This window comes from Dama dama, chromosome 11, assembly GCF_033118175.1.
Source record: "Dama dama isolate Ldn47 chromosome 11, ASM3311817v1, whole genome shotgun sequence".
Classification (NCBI taxonomy): Eukaryota; Metazoa; Chordata; class Mammalia; order Artiodactyla; family Cervidae; genus Dama; species Dama dama.
Window position 1 is genome coordinate 25834532 of NC_083691.1, and position 15109 is coordinate 25849640.

Genomic DNA, 15109 nt, shown 5'->3' on the forward strand with positions numbered 1-15109 from the left:
AGTATGACAATCTCTATATCCATCCATGTTGTAGAATATTTTTGCTCAAATTTTCTCATTCATTTCCTATATTGGCCTAGGAGGCAGGGTTTGATTCCTATGTTACAAATGAGAAAGCTGGTGCTCATACCAGGTCTTATGAACTTTCATTATAGCACTTCTAGCAAGTAGAAGCCTTGAGACTCAACAAGACTTTCTGCTTCTTGACCACTCCCCATCTCAACACTGCATCAGAGTGGGGAGATGGTCTTTTGTGACGAACAGCAGTAGAGGCTTACCATTCTGATGAAGATACCCAGGGGTTAAACCCAGCTTTTGTTTCTGTGAGGGGAAAGTAGTCTGGTACAGTCGTCTTAGTTTAGATACTGTCCTCTCACAGGACTGAGTGGGGGCCAAGATGAGTTAATAATTCTTTCCCACCTCACCCTCCTGTGAACTCAGTGAGAAAGGAGCAAATTGATAGACCCCTGTGTCAAAGAGCTCAGACCTTTAGGTTCTCTAACAGCGGGCTTGCTTTGCAAACAGTTATCAGAAGTATTTTATTGATAGAGACAATATATTTTAATTTTTGGAAGATTTTCAGATGCCTTTCATTGCCAGAATCAGCTTAAAATAAAGATTGGAAAAATGGGACTAGAGCTTTATTCCCAATGGCTAGGAGTCTTTTCTTTCAGTTTTCTACTTCTTTGTGTATACTATAGGGCTGGCTGAATGGAAGCTTCCAGTCATAGGACATGTGGAGACAATCAGCTGAGATAGTTAAGAAAAACTCAACTGAAGAGCTAAACTGGTTGAAGAGGACTAGAAGCAGGGTTCTATAGGCTGTTAATGCAAATAATCTGTAACTAAAGTGTATAGTGTTACAAAGGATAGGGCTAAAAGAAAATATGCTAACTGCACACCAGGAAAGCATTGGCTTTTCAGCAAAATGCAAAACAAAATACTGGAATAATTTTGAAAGCAAATGATATTTAAGTTGCAAAAACTAGAATACAGTAGGTGTCATTTCTGTTTCTTGGTTTGCATCCAATCAATGTTGGGCTAAGAGTATAGATTTCAAACTGTTGGATGATGGTGCTTATCCTCAGTCTGAGTGTTTGGGACCATGACAGGTGAAGGGTACAGTTGCAGGGTGATGAACGTATCATTCATCAGCTGGGGTCTCAGGGCCATTTATGTGATTGAGTAACAGGAGTTAACCATCATGCTGTCTTACTTGTCACTTTCTTTACTAGATTACAAAACTTCTTTGCTGAAATGGAATGTTTTAGTGAATTGGGGGGAGGGGAGGTTATTCAAGGAGGAACCTGGACCTGCCATTGTGAATCCATTTTGGCGTGGTGGGTCATCTGGTTATAAGGTCAGACAGTGACCATGTCCCCTTTTGAGGCCCTCTACTGGATTCTTTCCTTTCCCTGCTGATCTGGTTGTCAGACTTCATATTGCTGATCTTTCTTTTAAACAACAGTATCAAACAACGAGGGATGTCTTTTGAAGTTTCTGGTCAGTACTTAATGAAGGATCCAGAGAGCCACCTGGCTACCAAAATCTTCTGGAGGATGAAGTCTCACCTAAATGTGAGGCAGGGTATTTGAACCCTGCCTCTTTTGCTCTATATCTTTATTGTTCATATATCAATGGAATAACAGTCGCAGGCCAATAAAATGTCAGTTGTCCATGTGACCCTCTTGTCCGTGCCCAGCCTTTATCTTACTGCGATCACAGTGTGAGATAGGCATCTTTGGGATAAGAAGAAAGTCAGACAGATTCTTCCTGGTTTCTTCCAATGGTGACAGGTATTCCAGGGGTGACTGTGGCTTCCTGCTTTCTGTGTTTCAGGGAATGACGCACAGTTGATGCAACCCCATCCTCTTACAGCCATCATGGGGTGCAACGGTGTGGCTGGGTGGCTTTTAGAGATAGGGAAGGATGGCTGGGCTCCCGCATATTTCATTTAGAATTAATTTGGGAACACTTGGATTCTCTGCTGCTCTTGTTTTATCTGGGACTGTTCTACAGGGATGGGGAGAGAGGAGTCTGCAAAGGCAGTGATAGTGGGGCATCCACAGAGAGGTGTACAAGCTTGGAATCTCTGCACGCTCCCTGGGAGTGTGCTCCTCTGAATTAGAAAGCTCTAGTTTTAGCTTGATAAACTGTTTTCCAGTTAATTCAATTGTTTAGCCCCTGCTGGAGCTAGAATAATGAATATGCAGAGTAGAGATTGTGGCTTTCTGAAATGATATCATAAATGTGATTGCCAGATTGAACAAATAAAAATTCAGGGTGGCCAATCCAACTGGTATTTCAGATAAACAATAAATGATTTCTTACTGTAAGTATGTTCCAAGTATTGCATGTCCTTAGTCATTCATTCGTGTCCGACTCTTTGTGACCCCAGGAACTCTAATCTGCCAGGCTCCTCTGTCCATGGGGACTCTCCAGGCAAGAATACTGGAGTGGGTTGCCATGCTCTCCTCCAGGGGATCTTCCAAACCTAGGGATCAAACTCAGGTGTCCTGCATTGCAGGCGAATTCTTTACCATCTGGGTCACCAGGGAAGCCTGAAAATATTGCATGAAACTTCTCAAATATTGCATAGAACATACTTAGAATAAAAGGCTGTTTATTATAAATTCAAATTTGATTGCGCATACTGTATTTTAGGGGCTTCCCAGGTGGCACTAGTGGTAAAGAATCTGCCTGCCAATGCAGGAGACACAGGAGACACGGGTTCAATCCCTGGGTCAGGAAGATCCCCTGGAGGAAGACATGGCAACCCACTCCACTATTCTTGCCTGGAGAATACCATAGACAGAGGAATCTGGCTGGCTACAGTCTGATGGACATGACTGGGTGACTGAGCACTGAATTTTATCTGGCAACCCTAGTCATGGATAATTAAAGATAATATTGGTGTTGTTCACAGAAACTAATTTATTTGATCAAGGATAATTTCACTAAAATCAATGGATATATTAGATATTTATCCCCATTATTTAGGCATATTACAGCAATAGGATAAAATACATGTTTTCTTCTTTATGTTGTGGAAATATGAGAATACCCACACAAATATGAATTTTCATTTGTCCCCAATATGATAATATGCTATACAGGTTTGAGTTTCTTTTTGTTTAACTCATGAAGATGATGCCTAAATATAAAATTAGTATACATAGTGAATCATGGATTGGATATGCTGGGAAGATATAAACAGAGGATCTTATTCTGATTTTATTTATATATGTTCCTTGTCGAACGTTTATAAAATACATAATAAAAATATGCCTGTAATGTTTCATATATATTCTTATGATTTTGTTGTAATACAATTTTTTGCCTTTTTTAAAATTCACCATTACATCATGAATGTATTTTTATTTCATTAAAAGCATTTAGAAAGTATTTTAAGAGAGACATAAATTCTTTTTCCTTATTGTTTTGATTTCTTTTCCTGCTCTAATGTTAAAATGAAGATACTGATACATCACTGCTTATTAGTATCACTGATTATTTTCTTTGGATATATTTATGGAAATACCTTTACTCTGATCTTTAGTTCAAAACATTTGTAAGACTTGAGCTGTGTGTTGCTAGTGCTGTTAGGTGGAGACCCACACTCCCTGTGCTTTATGTTTCAGTGTTCTGGCGGGAGAAGCATCTCCTGGAGTTTTTGTGCCTTCCTGCCTCTCCATACTCCTTTCCACAGGGATAGGCATGACTCATCTAATGGGTGAGTTTGGAAGCAGGTGGTTTGGTTTAGCTCCTAAATTCAATTTCTTTCAGATGTGGCTGCTCTCATAGAGGGTACCTCTGGGTCTCCTCTTTGCCATGAGGACATATTACCAGGGAACGCTGGCCAGCTGGACAGGCCTCCAGTTGTCCACTCCACTTTTGGGTAAAGTTTGGAAGAAATTTTAGAAAGTTCACTGTGGCGTTTCATTTAATTCATATCCTCTCATCTAGTTATTTTATTTATTTATTTTTCTAGTTATTTTAAGTAATACATCTGATGTTCGGTGTCTCTGACAGCCATGTCTGATTTTCAACCGGTCCCGAACTCAAACTGTGGAGAAAGGTGTTAGTATCCCAAAACTCCAAATATAAGCTCCTTGACCAAAAATAATTGAGCCATAATTAGAGGGGCTAGAATTCAGAGCTGAAAATAACAGAGAGGAATAACGTTTTGCATACCACTAAGCACTGGCATGGGGTGTTACAGCGGTTTTTTTTTTGCATTTTTCTTACTGTTTGGGGCCTTCAAGCTTGGCAGTTAGTATGGTACATGTTGTAGCTCTGTGGCTGGGCTTATTAGTTCACATGGGGCATCATGAGCTGTATGGTCCTCAATGTGTCGCCTTGATCTGATTACAAAGACAGGGCTTTGGGTGAGATTGGAAATTAGGTTGCTGAGAAAAGGAACCTCTCAGTTCCTGTTAAAGATGATTTTGCAATTAGAATATAGACTTTTAAACTATTTTCCAGTGAAATATACTTTTCCCTTCTCTGTACCTTCACATTTTTTAGCATGGGTAGCAGTCCAGGACTGAATGCTTAAAAGGTAGCTGAGTTTCATGAAGAGTGGACAGCAGCCATGTGCAGGTTCTGTCAGCTCTGTCTCAATCTTGTGGAACTCCAGAGACAGAATACATTTTGCTTGTTCACTTCCCAAATCTCTTCTGCTTTTCTTTAGTTGATGATTTAACACCTCAACTTCGGAGCTTTGTCCTAGATTTCTAGACATTTTAGTATCTGATCTGTGAGAAAGAATTTCATGTGTTTCAAATCTTCCATGGGGCAGCTCTCGGTTTTGGAAGAGTCTGAAGCTTAAGAGAAAAAAAAATACAGAAATTTTAATATAATATTAGATGTGAAAATAAAAATTTATTAAGACAATGAAACAAAATCACAACAAATTACTGGTAGCTTGGTGATCCAGATTTCTCTTTTTGAAATCTCTTTGCCAGTTTATCAAAAGTGCTTACTATCTAGAAATCCTTCCTGGTTGCAGCCTTACTTTCCTTTCCTGCCAGAACACTCTGTGGCTTCTAGACCTCATAAGAGCAGGCCCCTATATGTAAGCTTTATTAAGCGTCATCAGTTTATCTCTGCCTTCTTCAGAGCCTGTCCTTCTATGCCCTGTTAGTTATCTGAGAGGACATTTACCTCTCCCAAAAGGATGAAAACATGCCTCAGAGAGATTATCCTCCCCACTTATAATTTTGAGGTTCCTCATGAACAGAAAAACATAGTCTAAGAGAAGAAAAGTGCTCACATCAAGGGGTGCTAAGCTAAATTATATTCTCTGTTCCATTCATAAGTTCAAGTCCTAACCTCCAGCACCTCAGAATGTGAAATAGGGCCTGTATCTGGAGATAGAGCCTTTAAAGAGATAATTAATGTAAAATGTTAGTCGCTGAGTCATGTCCGGCTCTTTGTGACCCCATGGGCTGCAGCCCGCCAGGCTCCTCTGTCCATGGGATTTCCCAGACAAGAATACTGGAGTGGGTTGCCATTTCCTTCTCCAGTAGATCTTCCCGATCCTGGGATCAAACCTGGGTCTCCCTCATTGCAGCAGATTCTTTACCATCTGAGCCACGAAGGAGGCTCAAATTAATGTAAAACAACCTTGTATGGCTGGGCCCTAAGTCAGCATGACCGGTGTCCTTACAAGGACCGGAGATTAGAACATAGACAGACACAGACCGAAAACAGTGTGAAGGCAAAGGGAGAAGATGATCACCTACAAACCAAGGACAGAAACCTCAGAAGGAGCCAAAACTGCCAACACCTTGACCTTGGACCATCAGCTTCCAGAACTGTGAGAAAATGAATTTCTAAACAGGAAGTACCTAATCCATGGGGGTATCAGATGTGGGAAAGCAGTGGATTGTCAGGTATGGTAATGATAGGGCTCGGGACAGGAGCCTGGGCTTCCCAGGCTTCCTTTTAGAGGTGACTGCTAACACACAGGCCTAAATTGTTGATCTTAGCTCTCCCGGCAGTGTTTATTTGAACAATTCAACATTTCACTGAGTAGCAGGTGATTAAGCATGAATTTACAGAGGAGAGATCCGTAGGTGGCACAGTCAGAAAACAGCCACCGCCTGTAGTCAGCGGTTACTCCAACCAAGAATGAGATCTGAAAAGGCAGCAGGAGGGATGGTTACAAGGCATTTGCAACAGATTGGAATGCAAGACAAAAAAGTGCAAGACAGAGGACAAGGAGATGACTCTGGGAGCTGCTCACAGGGAACTGACCCAGTTCTCCAGAGAGGATGCCTCAGGGCGCAGCATTCTGCAGGCTCTTGACTCAGGATGACCCGTTCTTCCCTCATGCTTGTGGTCTTGGAAGCTGTCTGATTTAGTATGCCATCCTACTAGCAAGCAGGGGCCCCTCCTTCAGCCTCTATTTCACTGTGTTAGTTTGCTAGGGTTGCTATGCTGTCTCATCTTTTTATGTAGGGCATAAAAATATTTGAGTATGCCGATACTAAGAAAATATTCATTGAACACATTCAGAAATTTCTGAATGAAATGTTAGATTTCTCAGACACTGGAAGGAAGCCTAGTCTCATGGAAAGGGCACATTGGAAATATTAATGGCTCATGATGACAGAAAGATAAAGCACCATGTTACCATGAGAAGTATCTTGCTATTCTATTGTAGACCAAGATTCTAGCCATGCATCAGATTTGTCTGAGGATGATTTAAATTTAGAAGTATCCAGGCCCAGCTCTAAGACCTGACTCGGGAAGCCTAGGGTGAACCCTGTTAACCTTCATTTTCATAAATACCCCTTTGGTGACACTGCTGTGCAAAGCTGGGAGCCACTGTTCTAGACTATCCTTATTGATATTGGAATCATTCATTGAATGTTACAGATCTCTAGTAGAGACTTAAGAATTTATACCCGTTTTTACTTCCACAAAATCTGTAATCACAGATTGCCTCATGAGATTTATATCTGCTAAACTTACTTTAGAAGTGCTGCATGAAATATTTCAAGTTTCAATAAAGTTACATTTGATCATTTTCCACACTCAGTTTTATCAAATAAAATAAAATGGATTGATTATTAGGAAATAAAAATATACTCATGTTTAAAAAACAGAAAAATTCTGTAATTTTTTACTAATTTCAATCTTAATTGTAACAATTCTATAACTGTTTACATCTCAATGATTCTTTTGGCTAAAATGTGAACCTGTTATTTACTTTTTTAGACTCTATTTCTTGTTGTCTAGTAGACACAACCGTTTGTATGACTTGCTAATTCCTTAATTGCAACCAAATTCCTTGCATTATTTCCACCCCTCTTTTCCTGATGCTTCTCTCCAAAACAAAAAGACAGTGGTCTTCTAAGGAAGGATGATTTCTTTTTTGTCAATTTGTTGTTGTTCAGTCACTCAGTCATATCTGAGTCTTTGTGACCCCCTGGACAGCAGCACACCAGGCATCCCTGTCCCTCACCATCTCCCAGACCTTGCTCACACTCATGTTCATTGAGTTGATGATGCCATTCAAACATCAGGTGTTTTTTTTGTCAGTTGCATTCCTTAAAACTTGGCTTCAGTTTGGATTGTTCTGTCCTTCTCAGTATCCAAGTAAGCTACAGGTCATAGTGATTATTCCTTCATAGATTTTTCTGGGCTTTGTCCCTTTTCCTCTTTTTCCACTGTCACTCATTCATACCTCTGCTATCTGCTGTAATTACCTATTGTTATGGATTGAATTGTGTTGTCCCAAAATTAATATATTGAAGCCCTAACCACACCCAGGAAGCATCACTAAGAACAAAGCTAGTGGAGGTGATGGAATACCAGTTGAGCTATTTCAAATCTTGAAAGATTGCGCTATGAAAGTGCTGCACTCAATATGCCAGCAAATTTGGAAAACTCAGCAGTGGCCACAGGACTGGAAAAGGTCAGTTTTCATTACAATCCCAAAGAAAGGCAATCCCAAAGAGTGCTCAAAATACCACACAATTGTACTCCTCTCACACGCTAGTAAAGTAATGCTCAAAATTCTCCAAGCCAGGCTTCAGCAGTATGTGAACTGTGAACTTCCAGATGTTCAAGCTGGTTTTAGAAAAAGCAGAGGAACCAGAGATCAAATTGCCAACATCTGCTGGATCATCGAAAAAGCAAGAGAGTTCCAGAAAAACATCTATTTCTGCTTTATTGACTATGCCAAAGCCTTCGACTGTGTGAATCACAATAAACTATGGAAAATTCTGAAAGAGATGGGAATATCAGACCACCTGACCTGCCTCTTGAGAAACCTGTATGCAGGTCAGGAAGCAACAGTTAGAACTGGACATGGAACAACAGACTGGTTCCAAATAGGAAAAGGAGTATATCAAGCCTGTATATTGTCACCCTGCTTATTTAACTTATATGCAGAGTATATCATGAGAAACGCTGGGCTGGAGGAAGCACAAGCTGGAATCAAGATTGCCAGGAGAAATATCAATAACCTCAGATATGCAGATGACACCAACCTTATGACAGAAAGGGAATAAGAACTAAAGAGCCTCTTAATGAAAGTGAAAGAGGAGAGTGAAAAAGTTGATTTGAAGCTCAACATTCAGAAAACTAAGATCATGGCATCTGGTCCCATCACTTCATGGCAAATAGATGGGGAAACAGTGGAAACAGTGGCTGACTTTGTTTTTCTGGTCTCCAGAATCACTGCAGATGGTGATTGCAGCCATGAAATTAAAAGACACTTACTCCTTGGAAGGAAAATTATGACCATCCTGGGTGTTCATTGGAAGGACTGATGTTGAAGCTGAAACTCCAATCCTTTGGCCACCTGATGTGAAGAGCTGACTCATTTGAGAAGACCCTGATGCTGGGAAAGGTTGAGGGCAGGAGAAGAAGGGGACAACAGAGGATGAGATGGTTGGATGGCATCACCGACTCAATGGACATGGGTTTGGGTGAACTCCGGGAGTTGGTGATGGACAGGGAGGCCTGGTGTGCTGCGGTTCATGAGGTCACAAAGATTCGGACACGACTGAGTGTTTGTACTGAACTGAACTGAACCACCCTCCACATGACTATATTTGGAGATAAAGCTTCTAAAGGGGTAATTAAAATTGGATGAAGTCATAAAATTGGGACCCTAATCTAATAGGACTGGTTTCCTTGTAAGAAGAGGAAGAAACATCAGAGCTGATGCAATCTCTTTCTCTCTCTAGCCTCAGGCCATGTGAAAACATTGAAAAGGTGGTTACCGTTTATAAGGGCTTTTCAGGTGGTGCTAGTGGTAAAGAACCTGCCTGTTAATACAGGAGACATAAGAGATGCAGGTTTGATCCCTGGGTTGGGACGATCCCTTGGAGGAGGGTGTGGCAACCCACCCCAGTGTTCTTGCCTGGAGAATCCCATGGACAGAGGAACCTGGAGGGCTGCAGTCTATGGGTTTTCAGAGTTGGACATGACTGAGCAACTTGCCATGCCCTCCTCTAGGGGATCTTCCCAACCCAGGGGTTGAACCAAGGTCTCACACATTAAAGGCAGATTCTTTACCATCTGAGCCACCAGGGAAGCCCGAGCACACGCGCGTGTGCACACACCCACACACACACACATACACACACGATTCATTTACAATGCCAATTTTAATTGCTTGCCTACTGCTCATCTCTCTGTGTAGTGCAGTATTTTTAACCTGTTTCTTGTTTTGGAAAGCAGTTTAGAGAGTAGCTGAGGAGATAGACAGCTAAGTATATAAAGTTAGCCACTACCCTTTTACTCTTTCATTCATGGGGCAAACTGGTCACTTTGTCTTTCCAGCTCAAAATGCCTTTATTTGTAAGTTGAGTGTTTGGATGGAATATGTTATAAAGACCTTTCTCTGATTTCCACCCAGATTTCTTTGATATCTCAATAACCTAGTCGTCCTATTTTTTTTTAAATACACTTTGGTGTATTTGCATCGCTACTTTATTACTTTCATCTCTCATATAATTACCTGTCAAAAGTTTATACCCATTAGATTTTAAAGTATCCATGGTCATGAAATATGCTGGACTTCACCAACTGTCATGATGTTTCATGTTTCATATGTCACAGGTGCTTAATTTTATTTATTGATCAAGCGAGTAGTCATTTCTCATTCTGCCAAATGATGACACTCTTATTTCTATATGCTCAGTCACCTATCAAGAATTTTATAGAATTCTTATCAGGGCTTCCCTGATAGCTCAGTTGGTAAAGAATTCGCCTGCAATACAGGAGACCCCGGTTCAATTCCTGGGTCGGGAAGGTCTGCTGGAGAAGGGATAGGCTACTGCTCCAGTATTCTTGGGCTTCCCTTGTGGCTCAGCTGGTAAAGAACCTGCCTGCAATGTGGGAGACCTGGGTTCAATCCCTGGGTTGAGAAGATTCCCTGGAGAAGGGAAATATTACCCACTCAGGTATCCTGGCCTGGAGAATTCCATGGACTGTATGGTCCACGGGGTCACAAAGAGTCAGACACGACTGAGCAACTTTCACTCCTTGGGATAACTCACTTGGTGGGGGGGGGGGGGATAAAAATATTGGTCTTGTTTTCCTCTGATGGATTGGACAGAGTTAATGGTGGTCCTGTCTGTGGAGTACACTGGAGCAGAAGGTCTTGGGGTCAAGTGGACCTCTCAAGGATGCTCATTCAAGGTGGCCAGAGGAATCATATAAAGAAACTGTGTTGTTGAGAAAAACCAAGGTTGAAGCTAGGAAAGTGTTGGTAAGTGACAGATGTAGCAGGTAAGGTAAGGATGATAATGGGCAGCAAGTTTAGTAGACAGAGAGTGGAAGGCAGTATGAAATCAGCTGCAAAAAAAGGGGTTGAGAGAGTGATGTAGAACTAAAACAGTGAGCAAAACAAAAGTCCAGGCTTTTGTGTTTTGTGTTGTGACTGGTGTGCCAGTAGGTGGACAGGGAAGTATGGGATTGGTGACCTAAGGAATTACGCAGGATAGGGCAGTTTTTAAGATCCTGAGTAAATCATTTCTGTGGACTTATAAGATACCTCTATTCTCTGATAGGTATAGCACTCAACTTAAAAATGGGCCATACGCAGTAATTTGCTCTAAGTTCTACATTTTAGAAACTAAAATGTTTTCCCATTAGTTCAGTGTTACATGAGGCTGATTAGATTTCCAAGACAATCAAATAGCACTATTTTATGTGTATTTTTCTAAGAGTGTTATAGAAGTGTTTACATGGTTTTTCTTTTTTTTTGGAAATCAAGCATATGTTATCTTTTCAGATTGCCTGATTAAGGAATAGTTTTAATATATGTGTTACACTTAGCTATTTCTTAGTCAGAAATAACTAAAATACTTCTGTAACTTACCACTATTTTGCTTGAAATTATAATAATTTTTTGATTTCTTCATCTTGTGGGAGTAAATGTATTAATTTCCATTTTAAGCCTCCATTTGATATTAAATTTAGAACAACTTATTCAAATCTTGTAGCTTTTATCTTGAATAAATATTGCTAAATTTTTATTGAACAACTTGGCTTAAGTTTAGTTTTGGAGAGTCACCAAAATCTTTTGCTTCCTCGTTTATTTAATCAAATCCAAATTCATTTTCATTTTCCTCCTTGGTAAAGTTATTTCATTAGGCATCTCTTTGCCCAGCTTATAAAATTTAAATCTTTTCTTGTAGTGGTTCATTTAAATAGCACACATTCTTTGCTTTTATATTCAGGAATGTAGTATATGTGTATTGTTTAAATTTGGTCCCATATTAAATTATTGCTTTTTCACTTCTAGGACTGTGAAGAACCTTTTGAGGTTACCCTATACTAACCCTTGCATGCGTGCTAAGTTGCTTCAGTTGTATCTGACTCTTTGCGACCCAATGGACTGTAACCTGCCAGAGATTCTCCAGGCAGGAACACTCGATTGGATTGCCATGCTGTCCTCCAAGGGATCTTCCTGACCCAGGGATCAAACCCACATCTCTTGTGTCTCTTGCTCTGCAGGTGGATTCTTTACCACTAGCGCCACCTGGGAAGCCCCTAAAATATAGTATGCTCAATCAAATTTGAATTTATAATAAACAGTTTTTTTATTCTAAGAGATGAGGGTTTGAGAGTCAGCACCACTAGACTGATTTCTCTTCCTGGTTCTGCATCCACACATCTGAGTTTATTGTTCCATGCAGTTCTCCCTTGGCTGTCCATTGTCCTCATTGTTCCCTGATTATGCCCCTTCTCGCCAAACTTGTTGTAGCCCTAAAACTATTCATTATAATTGTTCCTTGGAAGAACTTGAGGTACTGTGCTGAGAACCTTCATGTTTTCCAAGGAAAGTGCTGTAAAAATTGCACGTAAACAAGAATTATTGTTTTAGACGAGCTCTTCCAAGACAAATCATCCATGCTACTAGTTTCTGGCACAACCCTATCACTAACCATCCATCTTAATCATATTTGAAGCTAAAGCACTTTTCTTACCTCATACTCTTCCTTGCCTCCTCATTTTCTGACATCTCCAATTCTTGCCAAATATTTTTTTTTTTTTTATTAGAGGTTGCATAGGTTACTACCTGGTCTGTGATGTTGTCTTTAGTCAGGCTGAGATTTACATTGAATGCTGAAACTCTACAATGAGGGCTTGGTACTAGTATGTTTGCTGCTCTTTTCTTAAAGATATTTCTGTTGAGGCAGCTAATAGTCAGACAAATAATGGCTGGTTGATGCACTTAGGTCAGTTATTGAACCATGAGCATAATTTGTTGTTAGTGAAATGTAATTTCTTTACAATGGCAGTAGGGGATGGGGAAGAAAGGTTGGGAGTTTTGGAGATAAGGGTGAAGTAGTGAATGTAGTTTTATGTTCTTCCCTTTTGTTCATTGAGAAATAAGAACAGTAGCCTACTTATGTGTGTGTTAGGTACTTCTGCTAAGCAGTTTAACATGGATTATCCCATTTAATCTTAATAGTACAGTGATGAAGTAGATATTGTTCTCCTAACTCATGGATGTAGAGACTGAGGCTTACTGAGTTTCAAGTACCTTGTTTTGTCACATACCTATTAAGTGTCACAGTCAAGATTGAACCCAGGCAAGTCAGTTTGTAAGGCTTGAGCTCCTAATCATCGTGTTATAGTTGGTTTTTCCTTCACTGTATTGGATCTTACCTTAAAAAAAAAAATCTAGTGTGTTTTATGTCCTTATCTCTTCATCCAAACCTTGGGAGACTGTACATTTCACAGCTCTATCCAGTACAAAAGATCCTAAATTACTTCACTGGAATAAGTAATGCAATATTAATTTTAGACAGAACATTAAGCTGTGTGAACTCCAAAACCCCTCTAATTCCTGACAGTGTGATTTCAGAGAGGGATTTGGGTCTGAGCCGCTGCTGCACCCTTTTCTAACTACATAACCTGAGATAAGAAACATTACCTCTCAGGGCTTCAATTTCCTTTTCTGTAAAATAAGAATAAAGAGACATATCTCAGAACTGATAAGGCATTAGTGAAACATTGAGCACGATGTCTAGTGTTTCTCATCTTTATAACTAGATTGTTCAGATGGTTAATTTTCTCAGCCATAATTAATGTTTTAAGATGAATCTCATTTCTTAAGATCCTGTTAATTAGAAAAAGCATGGTCATTGTGGTTTAGATAAAGTGTGTGTTTTCACAAAGGCAAGGCTTTATCAACTAATGGACAGCTATAGAGTCTCAAAATAGTAAGTGACCCTAAAGATGATCTAATCCAAATCTTTTATTTTTTATATCTCAACACCCAAACCCAAAGAGATTAATTGGATTTCCCCAAATCACACACTAACTTGGTGGTAATTTCAAAGCCAGTACTTATTTACCTGATTCTAGGCCCATGTTTACTGCAGAATACTAATAAACTCAGGATGAAGGATGGGGTTAAAAGGTAAGCTATTTTAATTATATTATAAAAAGAGATTTTGATGTCCAGTTTATTTCTATTTCTATGCCAGTAATTGTTTATGCCCTAAACATTATTTATAGTAAAGAACTAGGGGGAAAATCAGACTGTAGAATTCACCGGACCTGGATTTAAGATGCAGATCTGTTACTTATTAGGTATTTGGCTCTGAAGTTTAAAACTCTGTTTCCTTATCAGTAAAATGGGGGTAATGATTATAATTTTCTAGTGGTCAGGAGGATTAAATGGGATATTACATGTGAAGTGCTTAGTGAAAGTCATCATTTCATAAACAGTAACACCTAGTGTTAGCAATATTAACACAATGGGAATCACTACAGTTACCATTACAGCTACACCATCCATGGGTGAGTTTCCAGTGGAATAAAAAATGCCTGATTTCTAGTGAAAATCAATAAATGCCAGGAGCAAATATTTAGCCAAAATGTCCTTTGACTATAGCCTGCTCACACCACTGACTGATTTAGAGGACTCTCCTGAAACACCAACATGATGCCTAGTAGTGAACCAGTCTGTACAATTATAGTACACGGGCTTTTACTGAGAAGACTTGCTTACTGTCACCAGAAAGCCATTTATTTCCCTTGCCTTTGGGTAAGTAAATCTGAGAAAATACATCGTACAGTTAGTTATGGTGAATGGGGACTTCAAGGAAGAGACTGATGTCAGTAATAGCAATACTCCAAGTGTTTAAATAAAGCTAAAACTAGATACAATTCCTGTTTGCTAAATCTTCTGTTTAAAGGGATCTACTATGAAACTCCGATGGAATAGGAAAATGAATGTATATGCAAGAGTGTCCATTGTTTTTAGGAAGGACTGTGGCTGAGTGAGCTTGTTTTGTAGAATGATAAGCACCATTAAGTGAAATGCTTTTATTTTTTCTAACTTTTGCTTGAACAGTAAAGTGCAACAGTACATTTTTGTCTCTTATTAGTGATTTCTTGAATCATAGAACTGTGGGAGAAATAGTTAATAGATAATAATCCATATGGAATTCAAGACAATTGATATATGGCATCCTAGAAATGTAGGCTATGCTGTTTCAATTGGAAAGGTTCTTAAAATAATAAATTATATAGTTCATCTTATACCAAAGAAAATCCAATATTTTCTGGGCTAGATTTTATACAAATAACAGTGTCCTGATATCTGTTTGCAAATGTTCTCTCT